A 22,315-nucleotide genomic window follows, 5' to 3' on the forward strand; every position below is an offset into this window, starting at 1 on the left:
AAACGTTGGTTAACATCGACCAGACTACACAGCGCAACAACCCAGAAGACAGAAATATTCATCGCCCTGATGACGGAGGCAGTATGACCTCCGAAACGTTGGTTAACATCGACCAGACTACACAGCGCAACAACCCAGAAGACAGAAATCTTCATACTCACCGCTGAGAAAACCTCAAATCTTACAGGGAAGTGTATCTTAGAGCTGCATTAAGCAGGGAATTTCTTAATGTTCAAACTTCACAGTTGTGTGTGCCGTGAACTTTCTGAACCACTGTACTAGTTTTGGTATTTGATTTACAGCGTCTCAGCTCCGAGTACAGAATTCAATCGCGTTTTGAAGTAGCTGTGATCTGAGCCAACAGTTTTCAAACGCGGGTCACGTGACGATGATTCCTGGAAGTGTTCGCATCGGTTGAAATACGGACGGGAACGTAACGAGGTGGGTTTTGCGCCGAATGATTTACAGCAACTGACACGCTCCGTCCGACTCGTGTGCCTCGCAGTTACGTTGAAACGGGGTAAATTCCGTTGATTTTAATGCGAGCGCACTAAATCGTAAGTCGTTATTTGCAGGAATGTCAAAGCATGTGAATTGATGGCTCACGTAATTGTGTTGTTAATTACACGGTGCAGAACCGCCCTTCAGTGGAAGTTAGTTTGGCTTATTAACATTTTCCACGGAAATCTGAGTGAGTTGTCAGCGTAACTGAATTGCACGCTCCTGCGAAGAAAACTTTATTATTGGTGTATTGAAATGATCGTGCATTCTGCGTTCCATAATTTCTCTGTCAGCGCCTTGCACCTTCAGTTTGCTGAGCTCAACCTGCTGATACACATTGGTTGCGAAGTTATGGTACCGCAGTCAAATCAGGAATCAGCAAAGAGCGTAATAAGTGTGAGGTTAGGTTTCATTACAGTTAGGGCGCTTAATGCAATTGGGAACATGAGGTGATCGCGGTTTGGCCAGTCCAACAGAATACTTGTTTTTCCTGAAGACGGAAGCAGGTTCGGCTGCCGAAACATAGTGATCTCGTTCTAGATTACTGAATGATAGATCAAGTCGACAAAAACAGCAACACTGTTTGCTACTCCTTGCTTAGTCGTTTGGTGTTCATGTGAACACCTGGCATAATATTTTTCCGCCCGAGCTGGGCCTTACTGTGGATCTTGGCTTGAGAAGCCTTCAGTGTCTTTCCTGGCTTCAAGCGTCGCAGTTGTCTTCTAGTCCGGCCCCTTGCAGCTTCGTCAGCGATAACACAGGCACGCTCTCGTCCCGACATTCAGATCCAGTTTTGCTAATGCCCCCCCTCCCCCCCGGTGCCTAAACTCCGTATCAGTGGCGCCCTTATCAGGGATCGCAGATATTGCCATAATAATTTCGAAGTAATCTGCTTTCGCCGTAGCTTGAATCTCCTGCATGCTGTTAATTCTCCTCTCCCCCACAATGTCTATTAATAGTCGCCATTGTCCACAAGCATGGGCTATAACTGCCATTTACTGTTTATGTTTAAAGCAGTGAACACTTGGAGTCGACCAGGATTCAACCTCATGACCACCTGCACTCGAGTCCGGTGCTCTACCACGGAGCGCTTATCGTACTTAGTGGATGAACCTAGAAGGCCTAATTCTGCAGCCTATTTTGTAACCGGAATTGAAAACTATTCCTGTATCTGTGTTTCTTCCATTGCATAAATGCTTTAAATTCCGTGCGTTTCGAAGCAGAGTTACGCCGTTCATTAATCACGAGCCAATGAGAATTTTGCGTTGAAGTACGAAGCCTGAATATTTAGGTTTCCGCTCCGGCTGCAGTTGGTCAGACGGACGCAGACCTGTGGCGAGGGGGAACGGTTTCATTTGTGACCGAATGACAGAGTTTGTCTCCACACAAAATAACTGTTTTGCTTCAAAATGCTTCGAATTTTCATTTGAAATTGTTCACTTTTGGTTTATTTCCTTTGCTTCATGAGCTCGTGGTACAGGGTGATCGAGAAATCAAGCAACACTGAAGTTATAAAATATTTGTAGCCTTGTGTGCGCCTCCGTAGGATAATCCACTCCGAAGAGAAAATTTTCCGAGTGACGTTCGTGGAGAGTAACAAATTTTGACGGATATTGTCCAAACTATCGCCGTTTATCTGCGAAGGTCGTACTTAACGCTCGGTCCACGAGGCGATATATTGTCGAATTGTTTGTCACAGATGAATCAGGAAATGCGCCCCTCAAATCCTCCTGGCGACGAAAGTAATCCTTGTTTATACGTATGTTCTTAGCCCTTCACATGTATGCGTTTTAAGCTACATCCAAGCATCTAACTACCAACTTATTTCCAGATATCTCGAACTCGTGTCTTGAAACGCTGTCGCACGAAACCAGGTCAGCACAGAAATCTGGATTTGCATAGGCGACGTCATTTTATAGTACCAGATATTCTCACGATTTCACGTTTTATTCGTCAGAACTTCCATGAAAATCGACTTGTATCGATACATCTATTGGACGTGGCAGCTAGCTTCATAGCGCCGTCAACCGAGCACGTATCCCGCGTTCCCCGAAGTGCAACGCGCGCGTTTATTCCCGTCATGTTCCGGGTTTATCGGCGTGTTTCCTTACCTGGGGCTCTGCTACCGAACGCAACAAAATGCTGTCCTGTGGGCCTATTTCATTTTTACATCCGCCCGTCTTGAGCCATAAACCACGGCGTGTTTCTGACGTCACTCACCACCTGTCGCTGCGCAGTGATCCGGGGCAGAAGGGCCGGCCGGTATTTTGGCCGAGGCAGCGGCCCATTTCCTAGTAAGTCTGCTGGATTCTCTCATTACGTGTTGTTACTGTTCTGCGGGGTCTTCATCGCCTTCAGGAACGGGGGTTTTCAACCTGTGTGGGCTTCAAATTCAGTTACACGTTATGTTGCAGAGACCTTGAGAAAGTTGCTTACCCACAATCAAAGCCCCCCCGCCCCCCCCCCCCCCGCGCGGTTTCGTTGTAGCCGAACCTTCATTACCATGTTCCCAGCCGTCCGTCATTTGTAATTACCATCAGCCGGATGAATCCAATCCACAGCACACTCTATACTAAGGATCCATTTTAATATTATCCACTATTTACTCACGTGTGTCTCAAGTGGTATCTTTCCTTCAATTTTCACTGAAAATTTGTTTGTGTGTGTTTATATCCAGCGATCTAATCTGACTTGATTTGGTCAATTTTTTGATATTTGATGAAGATTTAAAATTATGAAATTCCGTAAAATTCCGATTTTTACAGTCTCCTATTATTTCCAGTTGCGTCCTCAGTCTGTAAAAGTGACACTTAACATTCAATTTCTGAGGACGTTTGAAGTGCAATTGTGAAGGGTGTGGATAATTTTAGTTTAGTTTATAACAATTAAAATTGTATCTGCGTGCCCAAAAGTGTCTCCGTCTCTCTCTCTCTCTTGCAGCAAAACTCGTCTTAAAACTTCCTCATGTGAGTCTGCATTTATGAGGAGTTTCTTTAGACACGGTAATGTTTCATCGCTGCTAACATTTTAGTAATTTTCTTATTCATGTGTTAATATCAAGTGTTTAAAATGTCTTTGTCTAAGAAGTCCGTCTCCAGCCTCTGCTGCTTCTGTTATCTTTTTCGGAATTTCTCTCAAACCCAAGATCTCTTCATAAGTAAGCTCATTGTAGTTCTGTGATTTTAAATTCATTTCATAACGAAGGACGTCCCTTTAAAAACTAACAAACAGTATAGGGCGTCCGTTAAAAGGTGAACGCACGTCTCATTGTGAGATTTATCAAGCCCCGTGTAAAGTTTAATAAACAAGAATAAGTAAACTTCTGTGTCACTCGGTGGTGCCTCATTCGTGCTAAAATGGTTGCAGCATGCTACAACAGTTGGTGTTTATGAAGTATCCTTTTTAAGAAAGACTGCCCTGTGGATGTGTATGAACACACCAAACAGTTTTCACGATGAAATCCATTGAATATCTGCAATGCACCACTTGAAATTCTTGCTTCATGGTTTCGAAACCTTTTCTGACCCACCGACCTGTAAAACGGCAGTGGATTCCCCGAGGTCCTGTCTCAAATTTCGCAGCGAGATGTAATGCAATATTTCATCGGACCGGCTGTCCTGACAGAGGCTTTTCGTACCTGAAAGTGTCTTGTATTTGACTAAATCTTCACTTACTCGACGCTGTATAGTTAGGGCACTGACAACATCGTTAAATAAGATCGTATTTCCGTGCCCCTCCTCTGTACATTCTTTATTGTCTTTCTCTCTTCCACCCCTCGTCTTTATTTCCATAACGCTAATTGGAATTTCGTGGTCTCTGAGCAATTGTGCTGGGTGCGGGTCAGATTTCCCCTCTGCAATAACAAACATCCGCTTTTCCCCTCGCGACGTTACGAGATGTCATCTCGGCGCTGTAATTGTTCAAACAGGGCCCAGCCAGGACCGTGCCTTCGCCTTCCGAACGGAGCTGCATTTCCATTCCGAGGCCATCCTCTCAGCAGGCAGCCATATTTGTTCCATCTTCGTAATGGAATCAGATTTGTTTGGTTAGAGCCTTTTTTTTCAATTCGATTACGTTGTTTATAAACGCCCTCACCGTGTCTACAGGAACTGAAGTGCGAATCTGCGTCACGGGTTCACATCCCCGGAACTGCAAACACTCCGCCCCTTGCAAAGCAAACAGTCGTTTAAACGAGGGCAGAAATGGAACATGTGACGGCCCGGAGAGATTTCTGGCGAGAACGAGGAATTTCTGGACGTCAGACAGAACACTAAATAATAATAAGATGAGGTGGTCTAGCGGTTAGAACGCTGGCCTTGTAATCCTGGGGTCTCGGGTTCGATTCCCGGCGGTGCCCGAATTTATAACTTGTGTTGGGCAAGGCCGTGGTCTAGGCAACACGGAGTTTTCCTCCGTGGCATCCCAACAATTACTCCATTCACACACAGAAGAAGGCAATGGCAAACCACTTCTGGATCACCTGCCAAGAACGTATATGAACAGGTCCCAGTCCGAGAAAAGGATGGAAGGATCCTGTTCATATGGACCTGTCGTCAGACAGAACACTAAATAATAATAAATAAATAACCGTATTTTGCGTTTGCTTTTAGTAGTTTCACGCGAAAAGTAGGTTTACAGAATTGTTTAACGCGATGGAATGTTAACTGTTTTCGTGTTCTTAATTAAACGTGTGTTTTGTATCGTTTCATATCAGTACAGAATATTTTGACGAAAATGTGCTTCTATTCTTATGTTGTCACTTTGGTAAAATTTTACATTGCCGTCTTTAAATTGGTGTAATTGTACAAATAGAAATGACACTCGAGCTTCAAGTTTCATTGCGATTTTTAAATGTTTTTATTGCATATTAAAAACACCAACAGCCCATTAAATAGATAAAAGGACCGCGAAGCCATTGAAAATTTGTAAATATCATTTGCCATTCAGATTTTCGTGCGCTGTTCGACGTTCTCTTGTTCTGTGGAAAGTTCTCGGTCGGGAGAAGGTCTTTCCTCTTTGCCATCGATTTCGACAGTTTCCGGTCCGTTCCTCCGAATTAATCCGAAGACAGACAAATGAGCATCGTGGCGAATCGCTGAAGCTCCATGTGGAAACTAACCTGACAGTGTTCAGAAGTGAAGCGAGTGATGTTTGTGTGTTGTAACGCAGGTCGAGCGACGTTCGGTTTCTTGTGATAACCTTTTGCTTCAGAAACGATATCGTAGGACGTGAAAGCAGTGAAATACGAACTGGATCCGTCCCTTGCCGCTGTTTCATCAGTGGGACCGTCACGTGATGCTCGTCGCCTTGTGTGAGGGGAAGGAGGTAAGGACGATGTCTTGCAGCGTGCATAGTCGAATGGGGACGCAAAATGACCAAATTATCTTCCCAGAATTTAGATATAATCGTTTGTGTGCTTAAGCACCGCATATTTAAGACGTACGTGTGTGTTAATTGAGGTCTAGCTCCACTAATTACTAAGTAATTGCATGTGGAATGAGCAGCCCCACGCTTCGGCCACTTAATCCCCAGGGAATGAACCGAAAAGAGTATGAATGAGGCCGTTTTATGAAGGGAATTAACTTTTAAAATGTTTTTATTCTTTAAAGAACACGTGTATCTTGAGATTTGCTGGCAAAAAGATTAACCAGGAACATGTTAAATTCGGGTAATCCTTGCTACATTACGTCTCCTCGTCTACTCCTAAAAACTTGAAGATTAAGATTAACAAAATTATGCGTTTTGTTAATGGAGATTACGGTAAGAGACATTCTCAGTACGGGTGCATGTTTTATTGTCATCGTCCGAATTAGACCTGAGTAGGGTTTTGGAATGTTTACGTTGTCCTTACTAAAGAATTTAGTTGTTGATAAAAGCGGCGAAGTCCATAACAATATCCGGATTTTAGTGGAAAGATTTCTGTTACTTTTTAACGGTGAGGAATTTTTGACATATTCTACTTTGATCTGACATGAAAAGCTAATATTCTGGGCCAAAGTGCAGTCTTCCTGTCCAGTAAAAAGTTCCTGCAAACTTTGGGATCGAGGGAGGCACTGATACTGGCCTTTTTAGCTCCCTGTAGGGGCGCTGAAGTCAGTGAAATGGGTAGAACATGTAGCACGTGTGGTGGAAAAGAGTTTGGTCAGAAAGTCTACAGAAACGACAGCGCCTCTAAGATGCTGCAGACACGCGGAGATGATATAAATAATTTTGATAACAGGTGCTGAGCCGTGGACTAGGTTCATCCAGGTGATGGTGGGACTCCTTGAACAGCTGGGCGAGTGTCAGCTTGTAGAGGAGGATCTGCTTTGTGTAGTTCGTTACTGTCTCTGATTTGACAGCCATGCAGTTGGAATGTAGCTCTGAAATATGCAGAGGAGGGCGTAGTATTGTAATGAGAGCAAGAGTGCTATTAGTGCGCAGTCAGGAATTAATTAAGCAGGTGTGAGGCCTAAGCTACTCGAACGGTTTACCGCTGTGCCGTGCCAGGTTATCCCATGGCGCAATAGGGAATGCCTAAGGGTAGGCCTGATTGAAGTGTCCTCAGAAATCAGGCCGGCTTAATTTGCTTTCCTTGAAAACGCTGCCATTTGCTTATTCATCCAGTCGGTGCTGAAAATTGAAGACATTCCGGAGAGAATTCAGTCTTTTGTAAAAATACATAAAATAACACTTCAGCAATATGGAACAACCTTGCAAATACAGGTTGTTCCTAAACGATGTATACGCGTTGCAATACGGAATATTGACCTGGTCATACATTTTCGTGTGTTGTGTTTACTAGAGGAACCTAGTGTGGTCTACACTTAACAGATGACATCCCAACTAAGTATCAACGCTGACGTATGTAATGGTTTAGTTTCATTGAAATGTATTTATTTAATTCGTTTAGTGTGTGTACATATTTTTGGACACTCAGTACATCAACTCTTTGAGCCAAAGCTCGTCTAACAGATATTTAAGAACCCATTCCGTCTTGTAAGTGCATCTGCACCAAGTTTAATACAGCTGCTTTAATAAAGTATGAGTAACTTATCGTGGGTAAAGTTAACCGCGTGTTACCAAAGACATCAGATTATTAGTTTAAAATGTAGTCGAAGTCTGCCGTCGTGTTTAGGAGCCTGCATGCCGCTCGGTGCTTCAACAAGGCCCAGAGATTTCGCGTCGAAGTGCTGAACACCGTGAGATGATTACTGAATATTTTCGTAAAAGTAATTCGATCACACAAGTTGATACTTACTACCTGAAATGAAGTAATCTCGTCTTATTCAATTCTCTGTTCCTGAAGCCGGCGTTTGTTACATTAGATGCGGTACCAGTTGTGGTCTCTTAGGCCGTTCTTCCTCTCAAATACTGTAACATTTTCAGTATGCAAATGGGATCATTATCGTGCACTTTAACAGGGAAAATTCATCCTTAGTGCTTAGTATTTCCATTTCGCAATCCCCCGGTCGAACCACAATTTCCATATAATATTGTCATTAACGTAAATTGGATGGGGTCTGGGGGCCCTTAAGGGCATGAATGTTTCGGACGCGGCAAAAAGGATAGGAGTTCGTCAGAGGAAGCGGATACGGGTCGGGAAGTGGTGGGGGGAGGGACGCGGTTTCGTGCTATTTAATTTAAAGTTCGGATAAAATATAAAGTTTCGTGGTTTCTTACGAATTGCGGTAGTCCACGTGGAGGGTAACGTGATGCGGGTGTTCCCGGCTTCCTCAGCACGGCCTTCGACTTAAATGTCGGAGTGGCTGTTCCGCACTTCCGAGTAGCCGTCGGCGCCCGTCTGGTACAGGTTAGCATTGCGGGCCGACGAGGTTTTGCGTAGTTTCCCCAGACCCTGGAGGGAATTACCGAGATAATTTATTATAGTCCTCGTTCATAAATTATCCTACGTTCGGTGCTAACTACACGTCGTTAAATAGGCCGATAATCAGTCAAGGTGGAAAATAAACGTAGAGTGTCGATATGTCAGGAGATAAGACCTGCCTTGTCGAAAGGAATTATTCAAAACTTATTTGTTCATAATTTATCATTACGATGATAATGCAACCGCCCCTCCGCACCGCGTACAGAGAAAAGCAGAAGTGGGATCGTCTGTGGAAGCAGAGACATGCATGTAAATCAATTCGCGATTACCGCTTCGAATTATGCTCTGAAGCTCCAAGACACACACGGGACAGCTTGAGCGAAATTTCTGGGCTAAATCACAGAAATTCAAGAGAACGAGAGAGAGTCTTCCTCGGTTGTCATGTGTTGTCTTGTAATACAGATGCTTCTTCAAGTTAAATGACCCACTTGTAATTTAGGAAACAATTTGTTAGTGGCCTTTCCCGTCCAGCGGAAGACAGGGATGTACAAAAATAAAGCGAGCCCGAAATGATCCAGATGTCCCGCCTGAAGAAATATAACGCGAAAAACTGAGCAGTGAGTGTTTTCCGTTGTGAGGCCCCTGGGGTCCTGGACTCTGCGTTTCCGTGTGTTGGAAACTTTACCAAGAAAGAACTGACCCTCAAATCGTAAAATTTATTCTAAGGGAGAAATGTCGGTTGGGCCTATCTTGCAGGAGCGAAGAATTCTCCAGTTGTTTGAAGGAAAATAAATGTTTACACTATGCGTTTACAATTTAACTTAAATGCATTGATTATATCACAATATTTTCTTTTCAGAATGTGACTCTAATGACAGCAGAAAATGTAAATACGTGTAATATTCATTACTGCTGCTAAACGTGTAGCTGGATGACCACGATTCGATCCCGGTCTGGGCCACATATCAGCGCACGTGACTGTCCGTAGATTTCTCTTTTGCGAAAGACAAGCGAGTACTTGCTTGACAACGATGCACGGTCAATGTGTCTCACGTCCCGGTCGACAGTTCAATTCTGCCGATACGGAAACCCACAGACGCGACACGACTCTGTACCATTTAAGTCAAGTTCACGTTCTCTGTCAAACGTTTTACGAGGATCAATTTCTCACCAAACCTCTTCGAAACGTAATTTTCTGTGTTCCTTTCTTATAATATGCGAGCTGCATGTACGTTCCATCTGATGGTATACGCTTATGTTGGGGGATAATATTAAAATTTATCTTTGGAAAAGAGGTTGTACGATAATGAATCTTTGGGGTCTGTAAAAGATGGCGACTTTCTTGACCAGCTGAGCGACCGTCACCTTCTGAACAAGGATTATGCTCCGTGTAGATTCCACATTCGCAAGTTTCTTGCCATCCGCAGTTGACGGATTTTACAGCAAATAACTGAGCGTATGAGAGAGAGGTTTTTGCGTCATTCCGCATTTTGTGACTTCAGTCGAAACTTATTTTATGTGAAACTTAAGGCACTGCTATCAGCTTCGTCCTTAAGTAGGTATACATAACAAAAATATTTTGAACTAAAATTTATTTACATTTCGTGCAGGAAACTGCCGTCTGTTCTCGTGTCGTGTTTACATTTGAATCCTGTTCTGCCTACATCTGTGAATCGCGTGGATGTTGCTTAGAAGATTAAGATTAAGCAGAATTTATATCCGTTAAGTGAACGTATTTTCTCGTCTTAGCACGTAAAACAGCTGCTATTAATATTACTGAGAGTGCTTTTACGAGACTCGCATTATACCGAGTAATCTTGCATAGCGAAATATCTGCGTTGGTGGAAAAACTCTGCAACTCTTAGGCCATCGCCTGATAGCAGTGGCTGGATGCAGAGCTTTACGAACATCCTGTTTGCCCCTTGCTGTCATCGTTGTCCTTAATGTTCAGTTATCACAAATATGAACCCGGTCTTCTCAAAACTCATCATTGTTCAGGTACTCAGCCAGTTTAGTTTCTTTCGAAACGTCACAACCTATCGCCCAATGTCTGTATTAATATTACTACTAAATTTCTTTGTCTTCCTAGAGGTTTCCCCTCCAAAATCGTGCGTGCCTTTTTTGTTTCAGTCACAGAATTCTCCCCAGAGTGCACTGAGCATTGCAGAGCCCTCAGCCTTCAAGCACTTGTACTTTCTTCCCCGGGGAGAGGAAACGTACAATATGAAATTTTATTTCAGTTTGTTAGATTGAAGTTTAATAGCCACTGTAATACGCAAATTAATTGAAACCAACTGTGCTGTAGCCAGACGTTCACTGATGCCCGTGAGACGCAGGAGCTGTGTTTGTTTGCCGTTTTAACAACAAGTAGAATAATTAGTCCCCGCGTGTACTTAGTGCTTTTTTTTAGTTTTACGCGAGACGTTGCAATGAATTCTTTACTTTATGGGACTAGAAATACGAGCTTTTAAAATAAGGGGTGTTACACAGGAAGTATGCAAGGAGCACCCTCTATGTTTTAATGACTGGCATCGTCAGTGGGAGACATTTTGGAGGTGCATTTATTTACGCTGGTGTGGCTTTTTGGTGCCCACTTTCGGACACACTCTTCTCGTACAACCACGTTTGTACCAAATTTCTTGAAAAGTTGAATGTTTCGATTCGTATTTGTACGATAGTTAGGCGTCCCGTCGCCACACAATCTTCCGCGCAGCGGTACGCAAATCGAATCTCTGTGTTGTTACTCCCGCTACTTGTAATCAGCCACTTTTATGAAGGAAAGTGGTTGGAACTATTAAGTACAATTTTTCATCCTCTCCCCTTTAATCTGTTTCGCATCGAAAATCTGTAACTTTGTCTCTCTTCTGAACCCCGAGGTCCTTAGAATGCGCGGACCAATCAGCAGCTGCCGCGTTTTATATGTAAATACGCAGTTTCTTTACTATGCAAAACGGGATTGGAAAATAATATTTCTTGCAGGCTCCATACTTTATTTTAATTTCGTCTTCAGTACCCCCCCCCCCCCCTTTTGAGATTTTGAAATTAGACGCGATCTGTCGGGAATCCCAGCGATTTCAGATTCACCTGCTCTCCCGTCATTACTTACCACTCGCTCGGTCCGCGACAGACTTTTCAGCGCCCTCTGGTTGGTGCTGAGGGCGGTGCCCTTATGTTTCCCGTGCAGAAATCTTGTCAGTGGCTGTACCGAAGATTATTTTGGAAAACGGAGACACTCGGAGACGTCTGATACGAAATTAGTGGATATTGCAATGTCTCGTTTCAGCGAATTATTTTAGGAACATTTTAGTGCTGTCATCTCGTCGGCGTTCGTGGACGCAGTTGACATGTGCGCCTTTTCCGTCTTACGAGAGAGCGCTCGCCGCCGGGGGCACAACTCTGGACGTCTTCGATTTACGTCTGTGACTCGTCGAGGGCATTATTTCATCCCGAGGCTTTGTTCGCGTGACCGCTCATAATAACTAGCAGTGATACCAATCTGATGTAGCATAAGCGGGAAATTTCTGTGTGGTCAGGGAAATCTGAATTTTTATGAACACAGTACTAAATGTAAAAGTGCGTTTTAAGATTAGATGTTTCATAGTTAATTATTTACCACGATAGGGGCGGTGCAGTCTGCCTGCAGACACGCGCAGGGCCGTGGTTCAGGATGATGCATTACAGTTTTATATTTTTCTGACAATTCGGCCCTTAGAAGTGCCCTTTATGTCAGCAAAGGGGATTTGAAAAGCCACTAATTTGAAATGTTTATTCTGTGTTTAATTAATGTTTAATTATGTGCTAATGCATAAACACAGAACAGAATACGGGAAAACAGTAATGCCAAGCTCTGTAATTTACAATTCTCACACGATAAAATCGAGGATGTTACAGAACGCTCGGGTCACGTAGGCTTACTTTCGAGAGTGGACTGTACAGAGTCGTAGGCTGTTAACTGTAGCCCGATTCCTGTGTATTATTACATTCGACGCTGAAAATCATGTAAATCCGGAATATCGTCGCTTAGCAGCCACAGAATCAAGGAATTTTGCCAACATCCCTTCCAGACGTCTGTATCCTAAACGTTCCAGAGTTAAATTTCTTGTGTTTCTAGCCCGTATGCCTAATTAAAACCCACGTAAAATGATTAGGCGCCTACCCTCCAAAGGAAGTGTTTAGTAATATCATTATTTCCACCGTTGACAAACAGAAATGCCCGTGACGTGGCCTACGTAATCGTCACTGGAAAAACCCGAAGTTTTGCGATGTTTGACCACGTCCCCCCCCCCCCCCGGCCGCAGTGCTCGTCGGCATTTCCCCTTCTTTGGAGGGAACTTCGGTAGAATGAAGGGTGCCCTGATCAGGCGCGTGAGCTTGGTATTTGATTGGACGGAACGAGGTCAGGCGTCACTTGTGATCTCGTGAGGTGAACCGTAGTCAGCGGTGGACGCCGTTCAGCAAAACTCCGCGTCCTGGCTTCATCACACGAAGAAGCAGGTGGGAAAAAAATTTAACTGAGGGCCGAAGGAGTTGCCAGGCGACGGACACGCCTTCAGTAGCCCGCGCGGTTTGTTTCCAAGTTCAGCTTTTACCTCATGGGACTTTGGCGCGAGTAATACAGGCATACCTCGTTTTATTGCGCCTCGCAGATATTGCGTTCTTTTAAAAATTGAAGGTTTGTGGTAACCCTGCGTCGAGCAAGTCCATCAGCGCCATTTTTCGTGCTCACTTCGTTTCTCTGCGTCACATTTTGGTAATTCTCGCAATTCTTTTAAACACAATGCTATTGCACACTTAATAGACTACAGTACAGCGTAAACATAACTTTTATATGCACTGGGAAACCAAAAAATTAGTGTGACTCGCTTTATTGCGGTGGTCTGGAACTGAACCCGCAATATCTCCGAGGTATGCCTGTAATGAGAATGGGAATGGATGATGGCTTTGCTTCTTGATTGCCTTGTGAGCACTGCGTAAACTTACTGTGAAAATTTGTTTGACGGGCATTTCTTGTTCTTTCGGGAGCGGAACTCCCATTTGTAACATCACGTTTATGGGAAAACTGCGACTCGCTGTACGAACTCTCACCAGGAACTTTTCTCCTCGCGGGGTCATGCAGTCTTAATTTTCTATCACTTATGAATTTGTGTAAATGGATAGAAAAGAGAGAGATTTAACATTACTTTTGGAGCTGGGCGGATAATATTAAAACGAATCTTAGGGAAATAGGGTATGAGGGAACGGCTAAATTTGCCTTAGGATGCGTTCGAGTGAAAGACGAAGGACATCTTGGCATCCTAAGCGAGCATCGTCCCTGAAGTGTGAATATCTTCATACTTTCGACGTAGACGAAGTTGTTATCAGTATTGGCTTGATAGCTTTTGGCATTTCCGTTCTGTCATTTATCGATGAAGGAAAACCTGACGGTCTGCGTTCTGTTTATACTGGCCAGTGATTGGGGGGGGGGGGGTGCCAAAGTCACAGCCAGGAATGACGTACTGAAGCAAATCCTGCCCTAGTCTGCATTGCCCACCGTTTCGTTCGGTCCAGGATTCTGGGATTGCTTGGACGGGCTCGTATTTCGTAACCATGGAAACGTGTTAAAATCTAAGTATGTCATGACCTGACGTACGTATGGTACATTATTAGCATTTTTTTTTGGCTCTAGAATTTTAAACGACTGGAAAGAGTCGCGCCGTGTTCCTGATACCGCCATAACCCTGGCAGAGGCAGTTTTATTTTCGTCATAACCGGGGCCGGGGGACGTGGAACGGCGTTGTTGTCCCACCCCGAGTTTTATTACAATGAGGCTGTATTTGCGCTTACCCGTGAAATTGCATCGCAAACCAGAGGAGGAGCTTAGGCTGTTGGGTGCTTCATGTACTAGACCATTAAAGTTTTAAGCGATTCGCCCCCCCCCACCCCCCCACCCCCTCTGGCCTTCGTTGCTTAAGTCTGATGTTACTTCTGAAGTGTGCTCTTGACCTCTGCTGGGAGATGCCGTTTCTGCGAATTATTTTTGCCTTTCGACTGAAGGACGGAAATCTTTGAGCAGTTTTATTTTTGGAGAGGGAGATTTTAGAAGTTCCTTCTCCCTGTTGGATGGGCTTAAGTTTCTATAAGACACTTTCATGAGAAAATGGTGAATTTATAGTAAAACGAAATTCAATTTTAGAAATATTAACATTATCGTGTGACCCATTCTGGGTTTTTTTTTCAAAAGCAATATTTCTTAATGTCTGCTACTCGGTTCTGTTAAAACGTGTTTTATCGAAAGGCCAGCGTCGTGGTAGAAAAAGTGCAAATGTGTTTTTTGTAATGGGCGTGGAAGATGTCACTGGGGTTAATGCTTGGAATTGATGATGGTTTCTATGAAACTACAAAAATCCGCTTTCTTTTGTCTCTCCAGACCAGTGTTTCCCAAGAGGAGTGCCAGGGTTACCTTCTTAGGGGGGCCGTTGAAATGTAAACATCAAAATAATTCCAATTTTATTGTGATTAAAAAATGTTTTTGGCTTACTCTGACCGATGCATTTTATAAATTTCACTGCTGCATTGTATTAAGATCAGCTTAGACCTGTCAAATGTTTTCTTTAGAAAACTGAAGTAATGGGTGGGGGGGGGGGTTCCACAGAACATGTAAAACAGTGGAATTTAATCTGGAGTACGCGAAGACATCTTAGGGGGTACGTGAAATTTAAAAAAAAATTATGATAAACACTGAATAATCAGTAATTTAATTTATTTTAGGTGTAGATTATATACTATGTATAACTTGAATTATACACCAACAACTTTGGGGGTACAAAGTTGAAGAGAAATTATATCTTGGGGTACGGGAACAAAAAAGGTTGAATACCACTGATGTAAGATGTGTTCAGGGTGCCATCGGCAAGGAAAAGTTGTGAACCATTGGTCGATTTTCATCACGCCTAAGCTAGTCAGAAGCTGCTTCTTGAACCTGTGTTCTTAAATAATCAGAGAGACGAACGCAGATGCGTATTTAACCAGAGCGGCGTTTCTCACTAGAGCAAGAATTTTCCGGATCTAATTATTAGCCTTGAAAGTAATCTGACTCAATTGTTAAGTTGCACAGAAGTTCGGTCGTAGTTTGACAACGGAACAATAGAATGCGATAAAGAGGGAAGAACTTCTGTTCCGCCCTGCACCGCTCTGTTCTGAGAGGAGGTGAGACATCCCAGGGCCGTGGTTCATCCAGGCTCCAGACCAACAAAAGCCGTCACACGTCCTCACTGTGGGTCTGTTCAGTCATTCTCCATGTGAGTTGTGTATTTAGTGTTCCGAAGGATTATAAATAACCACATGAAGTTGAGCGTGTGTTCCGGTTTTGTCACCAGAGCAGAGGACAAATTCACAGCTCAAGTTGCCTTCTCGGCACGACCACAGGAACGACCTGATCTTAAAATATATTGCAATTTTATTCGCTGTTTTGTATGGGTGTGAAACTTTGCTCTGTAATTACGACGGAAAACGTTATTTGAAAATATCTGATAATGATAAATAGTTGAGGAAGTTTGTGCATGAATACGGATACGTTATTAAAAAGAATATGGCAAGTTTTATTCTTCAGAAAATTGTTTTATGGTAACTCGGTAAAGAAAGTTAAATTGGCTGCTGGACATGTACCACGTATGATGTAGATGAGGAACTGGGTACAAAATAGTCTGAAATTTTGAGTGGACCAAGTCACTAGTCAGTGAAATAGAATGTGAAAGTAGGGAGGGGATTGAACTGGCTCAGATTAAATGGTGGATTTCTGTGAAGATGACAGTGAAGTTTCGGGATTCAGAAAAGCGAATAGTTTCTTGATATTTGAGTGGGCTTAATTATTAACTTATACGTAATGACTGTCCGCCTCCGAGTCAGGCAGAAGTTTACCAACGTTTCAGAGGTCCTTGCTGCCTCCACCAATCAGGGATGACGGTGGCACCAAGGACCTCTGAGACGAACTTGTGTTAGGTTCCCTCCAGTTTAACAGCCATAACCAATGTACCATTGGATCTGCAGATGTGAAATTTCTTACAGGGGCGATTAAAATATTATTTCTTAGCCTGGCTGGGCGAAACTTTGAGGTTGCATTCCTCAGATTTCTCACAGACGGAATTCCCGTCTGTGGGAAATTTCATAAGTATAGTATTAGTGTTAATAACACAACTCTGAAGCCAGTGATAAGATGTACGTAGTATATGTTCTCTTCAGACACCCCCCCCCCCCCCACTGCTCGTGGTGCAGAAGTCAATTTTGTCTCGTTCCCGCTCTTAGGCGTCCTGTGACAATTATTGAAACTTCTGATTGTTTGCCTTGCTGCTTAGTACTTACTCGTCATGACAAAGCATTGAATATAATTCGAGCTGGGAGCGCTGTTTCGACACGAATTTATACGCCTGGCGGACAACGGGCCTACTAACTCTGCAACGAGACGAAATACAATTATGCTCATGTATTTGGCGACGTAATGAAAGTGCATTGCTGCTAGCTTTTTTTAAGCAAAAAGCACCCGAGTTGTTTCCACTGCATAGAAGAGACATCTGGAGGAGAGGAGGAGCTGTGGTTGGGGCCCACAGCCCCCTAAATGTAATTTCACTCCAATTTGGTTCAGCTGCCATTCAGATGGCAGTTACTGAGTCACAGTGAGTTAGAGAGGAATCGAAGCTGTGCACCTGTTCCAGCCAATCTCCACGCCGAGCAAATTGCTGATCGACGTGGTCCCTCATCCACTTGGTGCCATGACCACTGTCGCTCGTTGGGCGCGACTGCGCACTAGTTGGGGTCGCGAGGCGTTTGTGGGTGAGTAAAATAGTAAAATGACTTGGAAAGTCAGGGATTCGGTAGGAGATTAAAGTTTGGAAGCCGAATTTTGGGATGAAGGCGCAGTCTTGAGAACTGACCGCGAAGACGCGAACAAGGAACGAAAAATGACGACAACGTCTCGAAGAAAATCGAAAGCTGTTCTTAATCCCCGCAGTGAAATTTAATAAAATTTGAAGAAAAAAAAAAGTTCGCGAGAGAAAATGCACAGGAGAAACATGTTGTGAGATTAATAGAGATATTACACCTTGAACTGTTGTGTTTTCTTTGCGGTACGGACTGGATTCTTAAATGTTTAGATGATCTTCGGCTTTAAAGGGTTAAACTAACCAACCACAGGTCCAACACCGACAACACCAAAGCCCGCCATCGGCCACGATCCAGGGCGTGGGGCAGCTTCCCTTTAAGGGGTTAAGTTGTCTTAATTATTATGCGTAAGATTGTTCCCGCATGAAGCTCGAGTTCATGTGGCCGACAGCAGTTCCACGTCTGTTTCCTCTGGAGCTGTCCTCATTCGTACAAGGGCACGGCCTACTTCATAAAATGCGATGGGATCCAAAGAAATACGAGCTTCAGAGGAATGAGATAAATGGACAAGGCCTTTGATAAAACCAAGAACAAGGGAGGATGAATCGAGATTAAGGAAATGAGACTTAGTGAACCTTCGGACTCAGCTAGCAGGCGAAGAACTCTGCGGTAGCGATACGAAATTATTAATTAATACAGCATGAAAACGCGTGCAATTAACCCTTTGAACACCACTGGTAACTTTATGTACCACCTTCTTTAATTTTAAGTGACTCTGTATTTTACCGCACTGTGTATTCATGGGTTTCAATAGCCTTTCGGATTAAACAGCATTTTCCAGTTGATCTTTGTAATGCAGACGCGTTGTGTTTTCTTTGAGGTACGGGCCCGATTTTAAAATGTTGTTTCAGAGGCTAAAACCCGGCTGTTGGTGGCAGCGGGAGTCTAAAAGTGTGGGCTTAGGTAAATGTGCAGGGACACGCGATTTTAATATTTCAACACAAATAGTTGCAGAACGTTCTGTTAGGAATGAAAGTTTGCGTGTGTTTGTTAATTTCAATATTCGCTTCCCATCTGAAAGTTGCCGTTGTGTTTCAGGGATAAAGTACACAACGTATAAAAGGAGTTTAGTTAAACAAGCGAAGAGTTGGCGTTATTAAACGTGGTCAGACATTGTCTGGCGTGCGAGTTACGAGTTCTTCCTTGCTCTTATCAGGCCAACAGAATTACTGCGGTTCGCCGCCTTTGTTCGTGGCGCTCGTCGCTTATTACAGACGTCGATCAGCTCGTGTTATCATCTCCAGGATCTTCGGACGTCTGTGTTTCCCCTTGCTTGTTTTGCAATTGTGGGACTAAAGCCTCCGCCATATCGACGTTTTTAACGCGATAAATGGTCGTGAATAATTTGTAAATACTTTTAGTTTAATGATGCCAGTTCTGACGTCTTTTGTTAGAAGTGTTAGAGGCTTGACAACCTAACCTCGGAACAATACTTGTTTGCCCTCTTGTACTTTATTAAGATCGTCGAATGGGGAAGAGAGACGTCTTTATAAATAATACGCAAATGTTGTGTCTGAGCTCATGGCTTCAGCTGTTATGATTATCGTTGGCTCTCTGGCCTCTGCCTGCGACACAAGGGATGAAAGAAGGCATCAGAATTTTAGTCGCGAATACAAAAAAAATGGTCGGAGGGCTTAGGAATACGGAATGTGATAAAAGAATTAGCGTTGTCTCATGGCAGAATTTTTCAGCTGGTGGCCCACGCCCCTTGCAGGAATGTAGAGTAAAGGAGACGGAAGGACTGTAATTACCAAATTTCATTTAAATTTGTTCAACTGAATTGGAATTCTGTTCATACATTCTTTTTCTAACTAACATTTCTTTCAATTATATGCAGGGGGGACATAAAAGGAGTTTTGGGTTCATATGCTCATTTTAACCGCGGTCCAAGACACAGCTGGTCGATGGCTTTGGCGATATTTGTAGCCGAACCCTGGATTCCATGACGCCAGTTGTGTGATTTTATGGAAGAGAGGGTTAATTTACTTTTTAAGGTTATTGCGAAACAAATTTAGACCTTTGTGTAGTAATGCACTTAAGTCATTGATGGCTGTCTTGTGGGTTTTATCGTCGTGTGCTCTGGTAGAAGTTCACCAGCGTTTCAGAGGTCCTCGCTGCCTCCATCATCAGGGCGAACATTACGATGAATTTGTGTATTTGAAACCCTGTTTTCCATAACAGTTAATTTTGCGCCGCCCGGTAGATGATGTAATGTGCCGCCTGATAGAATCTACTGGTTAATTATCGTGCGTGAATAATATATGCCAGAATAGTCACAGTTTAATACGCGTTTAAATTTATCGTTCGACCGCAGTAATTGTGATAGCCGGCAGGGCAGCCAACTTGTGAACACGAATTCATCCCGTGCAGGCGTTTGAGTTTTATTCAGTGAAGTGTCTCAGCTGTTCGGTCGCTCTGAGTTAATTGTTGACAATTATAAAACCTGCCAAGAACAACTTTATCTAACCATTTATTTAGCTCAGATTATTCAGAAGTTTCGTTTGAAATGTTCGTTTCAGTGCGTCTTATGTCCAGTTAAGTTTGTAGTTTCGGATAAGTGTTTGGTGCACGAACGACGTTTCAGTCTGTTAATTAATTGTCGACGTTTCTAACAATTGGAGTCCAAGAAAATGGGACAGTGGACTTCAAAGGGGTTTTGTCATTCAGCGCTAGGTCCCCGAGCGCAGGTGTTTTTCGCTGAGACTGTACCTCATTCCCTCCGAGTTAAGTCGATTTAAACTTCAATCTAATGGGACGCTCCGTCGCCATATTGCGTGCAGGAGATTTCCCGTTATCATCTCAATCAAATCAAGGTGGCCATGATGAACCTTGCCAGCCTCGTGTACTCGGGTGTAGCGAGATTTTAGCGGGCCTTTGGGGTGTATCCAGAGATAGGGAAAGGGCTGATAGGATTGCTAAATGGGAGGCGAGGTTTGAATGTTTCTACGGCTGGATAGTCGAGTGAGGCTGCAGTTTTGTGTTTCCCGTAAGACGTGTTTGTTACTCCTTTTGTGCGAAGTTGGAGTAAAACACGCGGAAGCTTTCGCTCACTGCGAGAACCTCGTGAGATAACTCGTCACACGTCAGCTCAGAAGACAGAGAAGAGCGGATCTTGGCGAAGCATTTTGTGACGATCCACGGATTCTGCTCTTCCAGGATCGTATCCATTGACGAGCTTTGGCACTAGCAGCGTTTAATGTGTTACATTTGTTGACAGAGATTTGTATTTGTTATATTCGTTTATTAATTCTTGTGGGGTGATAAAAAATCGCTGTTTTACGGCGGCTGAATTACAAAGTCGCACACATTCAGCTGTTTTTTTTAACGGGTTTTCATTACGCGGTTTGAGTGTAACGCGGAAGTTCACAAGAACGTGACTGTACTTTGGTTCATGTTACTGCCGAACCCTTCTGGCAGAATTTCGTCTAATTATTAATAATTGTATTTTAGTCTTCATACGAAGTTTTTATCTTGTGTTGTCAGCAACTGTACGTTCGCTACAAGACTAAATTAAAAGCTGAAGTCGTGAACCCTGAGCTGCAGAGGTCTTCAAGCATTTGCTTTTGGATTGAACCAGCATCGCAACAGCGGTTTCCTGTTCCGGCCTTTCTTGTAAGACCAGATTTGAAATTGTTGGTTAGGGGGGCGTGTAGCACGCAAGGTAGCCGTGAATAATGGATACTTAATTTTAGTTCGAAGAGCTGGGCCCTTCTGAACTCTCACGTTCCATAAAGCTCGGCTGAGCGACTATCAGCTTTGGAAGATGGACTCTGCTCCTTGTCGTTCGGACTTGCGTGCTACTTGTACGACTCATCTTCACCGAGATTTGTTTCGCCGTAATTCCAGGTGGAAGGCGCGATTATTTCCCAATCGATTTGATCTTGCGAGATTTGAGTTTCTCGCAGCGAGCCATCGAGTCAGCGTGGCAACATTTCGGAGGAATCTTGTGCCCTCCTTCTCAGCCGATGTAACGGAAAGAAATGTCGCGTGGAATGTGACTGCGTCAGCTATCGAGATTAAATCCGTGGCCGCGAGGTCTTCATCCTCGAGCTTGAAAAATTGTGAAAAATTTGTGTTTTGGAAGAGTTTTTAAAGCGGTAAATGACTTCATTGGATTCGTTTTGGTACTGACCTGTTTACAAATTTGTTTTCACTTGTTAATATCGTAGCTTGCCCGCATCTGTAAACGTCTGCTTGTCATTTTCTACTCTATGATCTATGAATTAAAAGAATCAGGCCTGTGATTTCCTTTGGCGTTTAATTTCCCCTGTAAGAAGACTCTTCCTTGGTAAGTTTAAGGAGCCGTAAGAACTCTTTCCACTCCCCTGCACCCTCCTTGGATCTGGTAATCAGCGAATGAAGTGTAAGATTGAAACACGCGATAACGTGGACGGGCGGGCGGGATATTCATGTAACTGAAAGCCGGAGGGTGGGGTGTATGAGGGATGAAGGTGGAGACTGGGTCACAGGTGTGTGAGTACGTAATTCATTTGTAACGCTCTCTCTTGTATGATGTCATTAAGTACCCTCTTCGCTAATGAAGTCTCCATGGTGAATCGAGACAGATGAGTAATGGAGTGAGCACAAGATGATGTCTCATCTTCTGGAGCTGCCTGTTTGTATATTGTAATCCAGATAGGAGGGAGCTTCGACTGAAATTACGACCCGGATGAGCTGCAGATGTTTCGTGTTGAAACCTTATCAGCCTGGATGCTATGCGCGACGCCAAACAGCGAGATATGCGAACATAATCGCGCTGTTGTTCTGTTTGGGCGTGTATCGATATCTCTTTCGCTCTTGGACGAGCACGTAACGCGGTTCTTTTGAAGATAAAATGGTCGTTGCGTCTGACTGTGAGCGAATGTACTTAACAACCTTTTCAGACCAAAATTGTCCTGTGGAAATCAGTCAGCGTGGACCGATTTGCCTAACAACATGGTTATTCAGAACACGTGACAAAGACCTGCGTGCTTCTCCTCAGTCCCTTCTGCTTCCTTATTATTATTATTATTATCGTCGTCATAACCGACTTAACTATTCTGATTTTCTGTCAGGATCGTTGCTGTCCTGACGGGCGACATTGCGTATTAATGA

At 43.6% G+C, this 22,315-nt stretch overlaps 1 protein-coding gene across 11 annotated transcripts in view; it reads left to right on the top strand.

Moving 5' to 3' along the window:
* The window catches only part of cpx (synaptic transmission protein complexin), a 482,383-nt gene that overhangs the window by 223,252 nt on the left and 236,816 nt on the right, over positions 1-22,315 (top strand). Inside the window, exon 1 of one of the 11 annotated variants that reach the window (XM_087349772.1) lies at positions 5,701-5,826. The exons of the other annotated variants lie outside the window; for them this stretch is intronic. The gene's annotated coding sequence lies outside the window, so the exon portion shown is untranslated. Of the gene's footprint in view, positions 1-5,700; positions 5,827-22,315 lie in introns of those variants that run through there. 11 annotated transcript variants of the gene reach the window in all.

Source organism: Zootermopsis nevadensis, unplaced genomic scaffold, assembly GCF_977971745.1.
Source record: "Zootermopsis nevadensis isolate Lab colony 2312 unplaced genomic scaffold, Znev_1.0 Znev_ptg000016l, whole genome shotgun sequence".
NCBI classification, from domain to species: Eukaryota; Metazoa; Arthropoda; class Insecta; order Blattodea; family Termopsidae; genus Zootermopsis; species Zootermopsis nevadensis.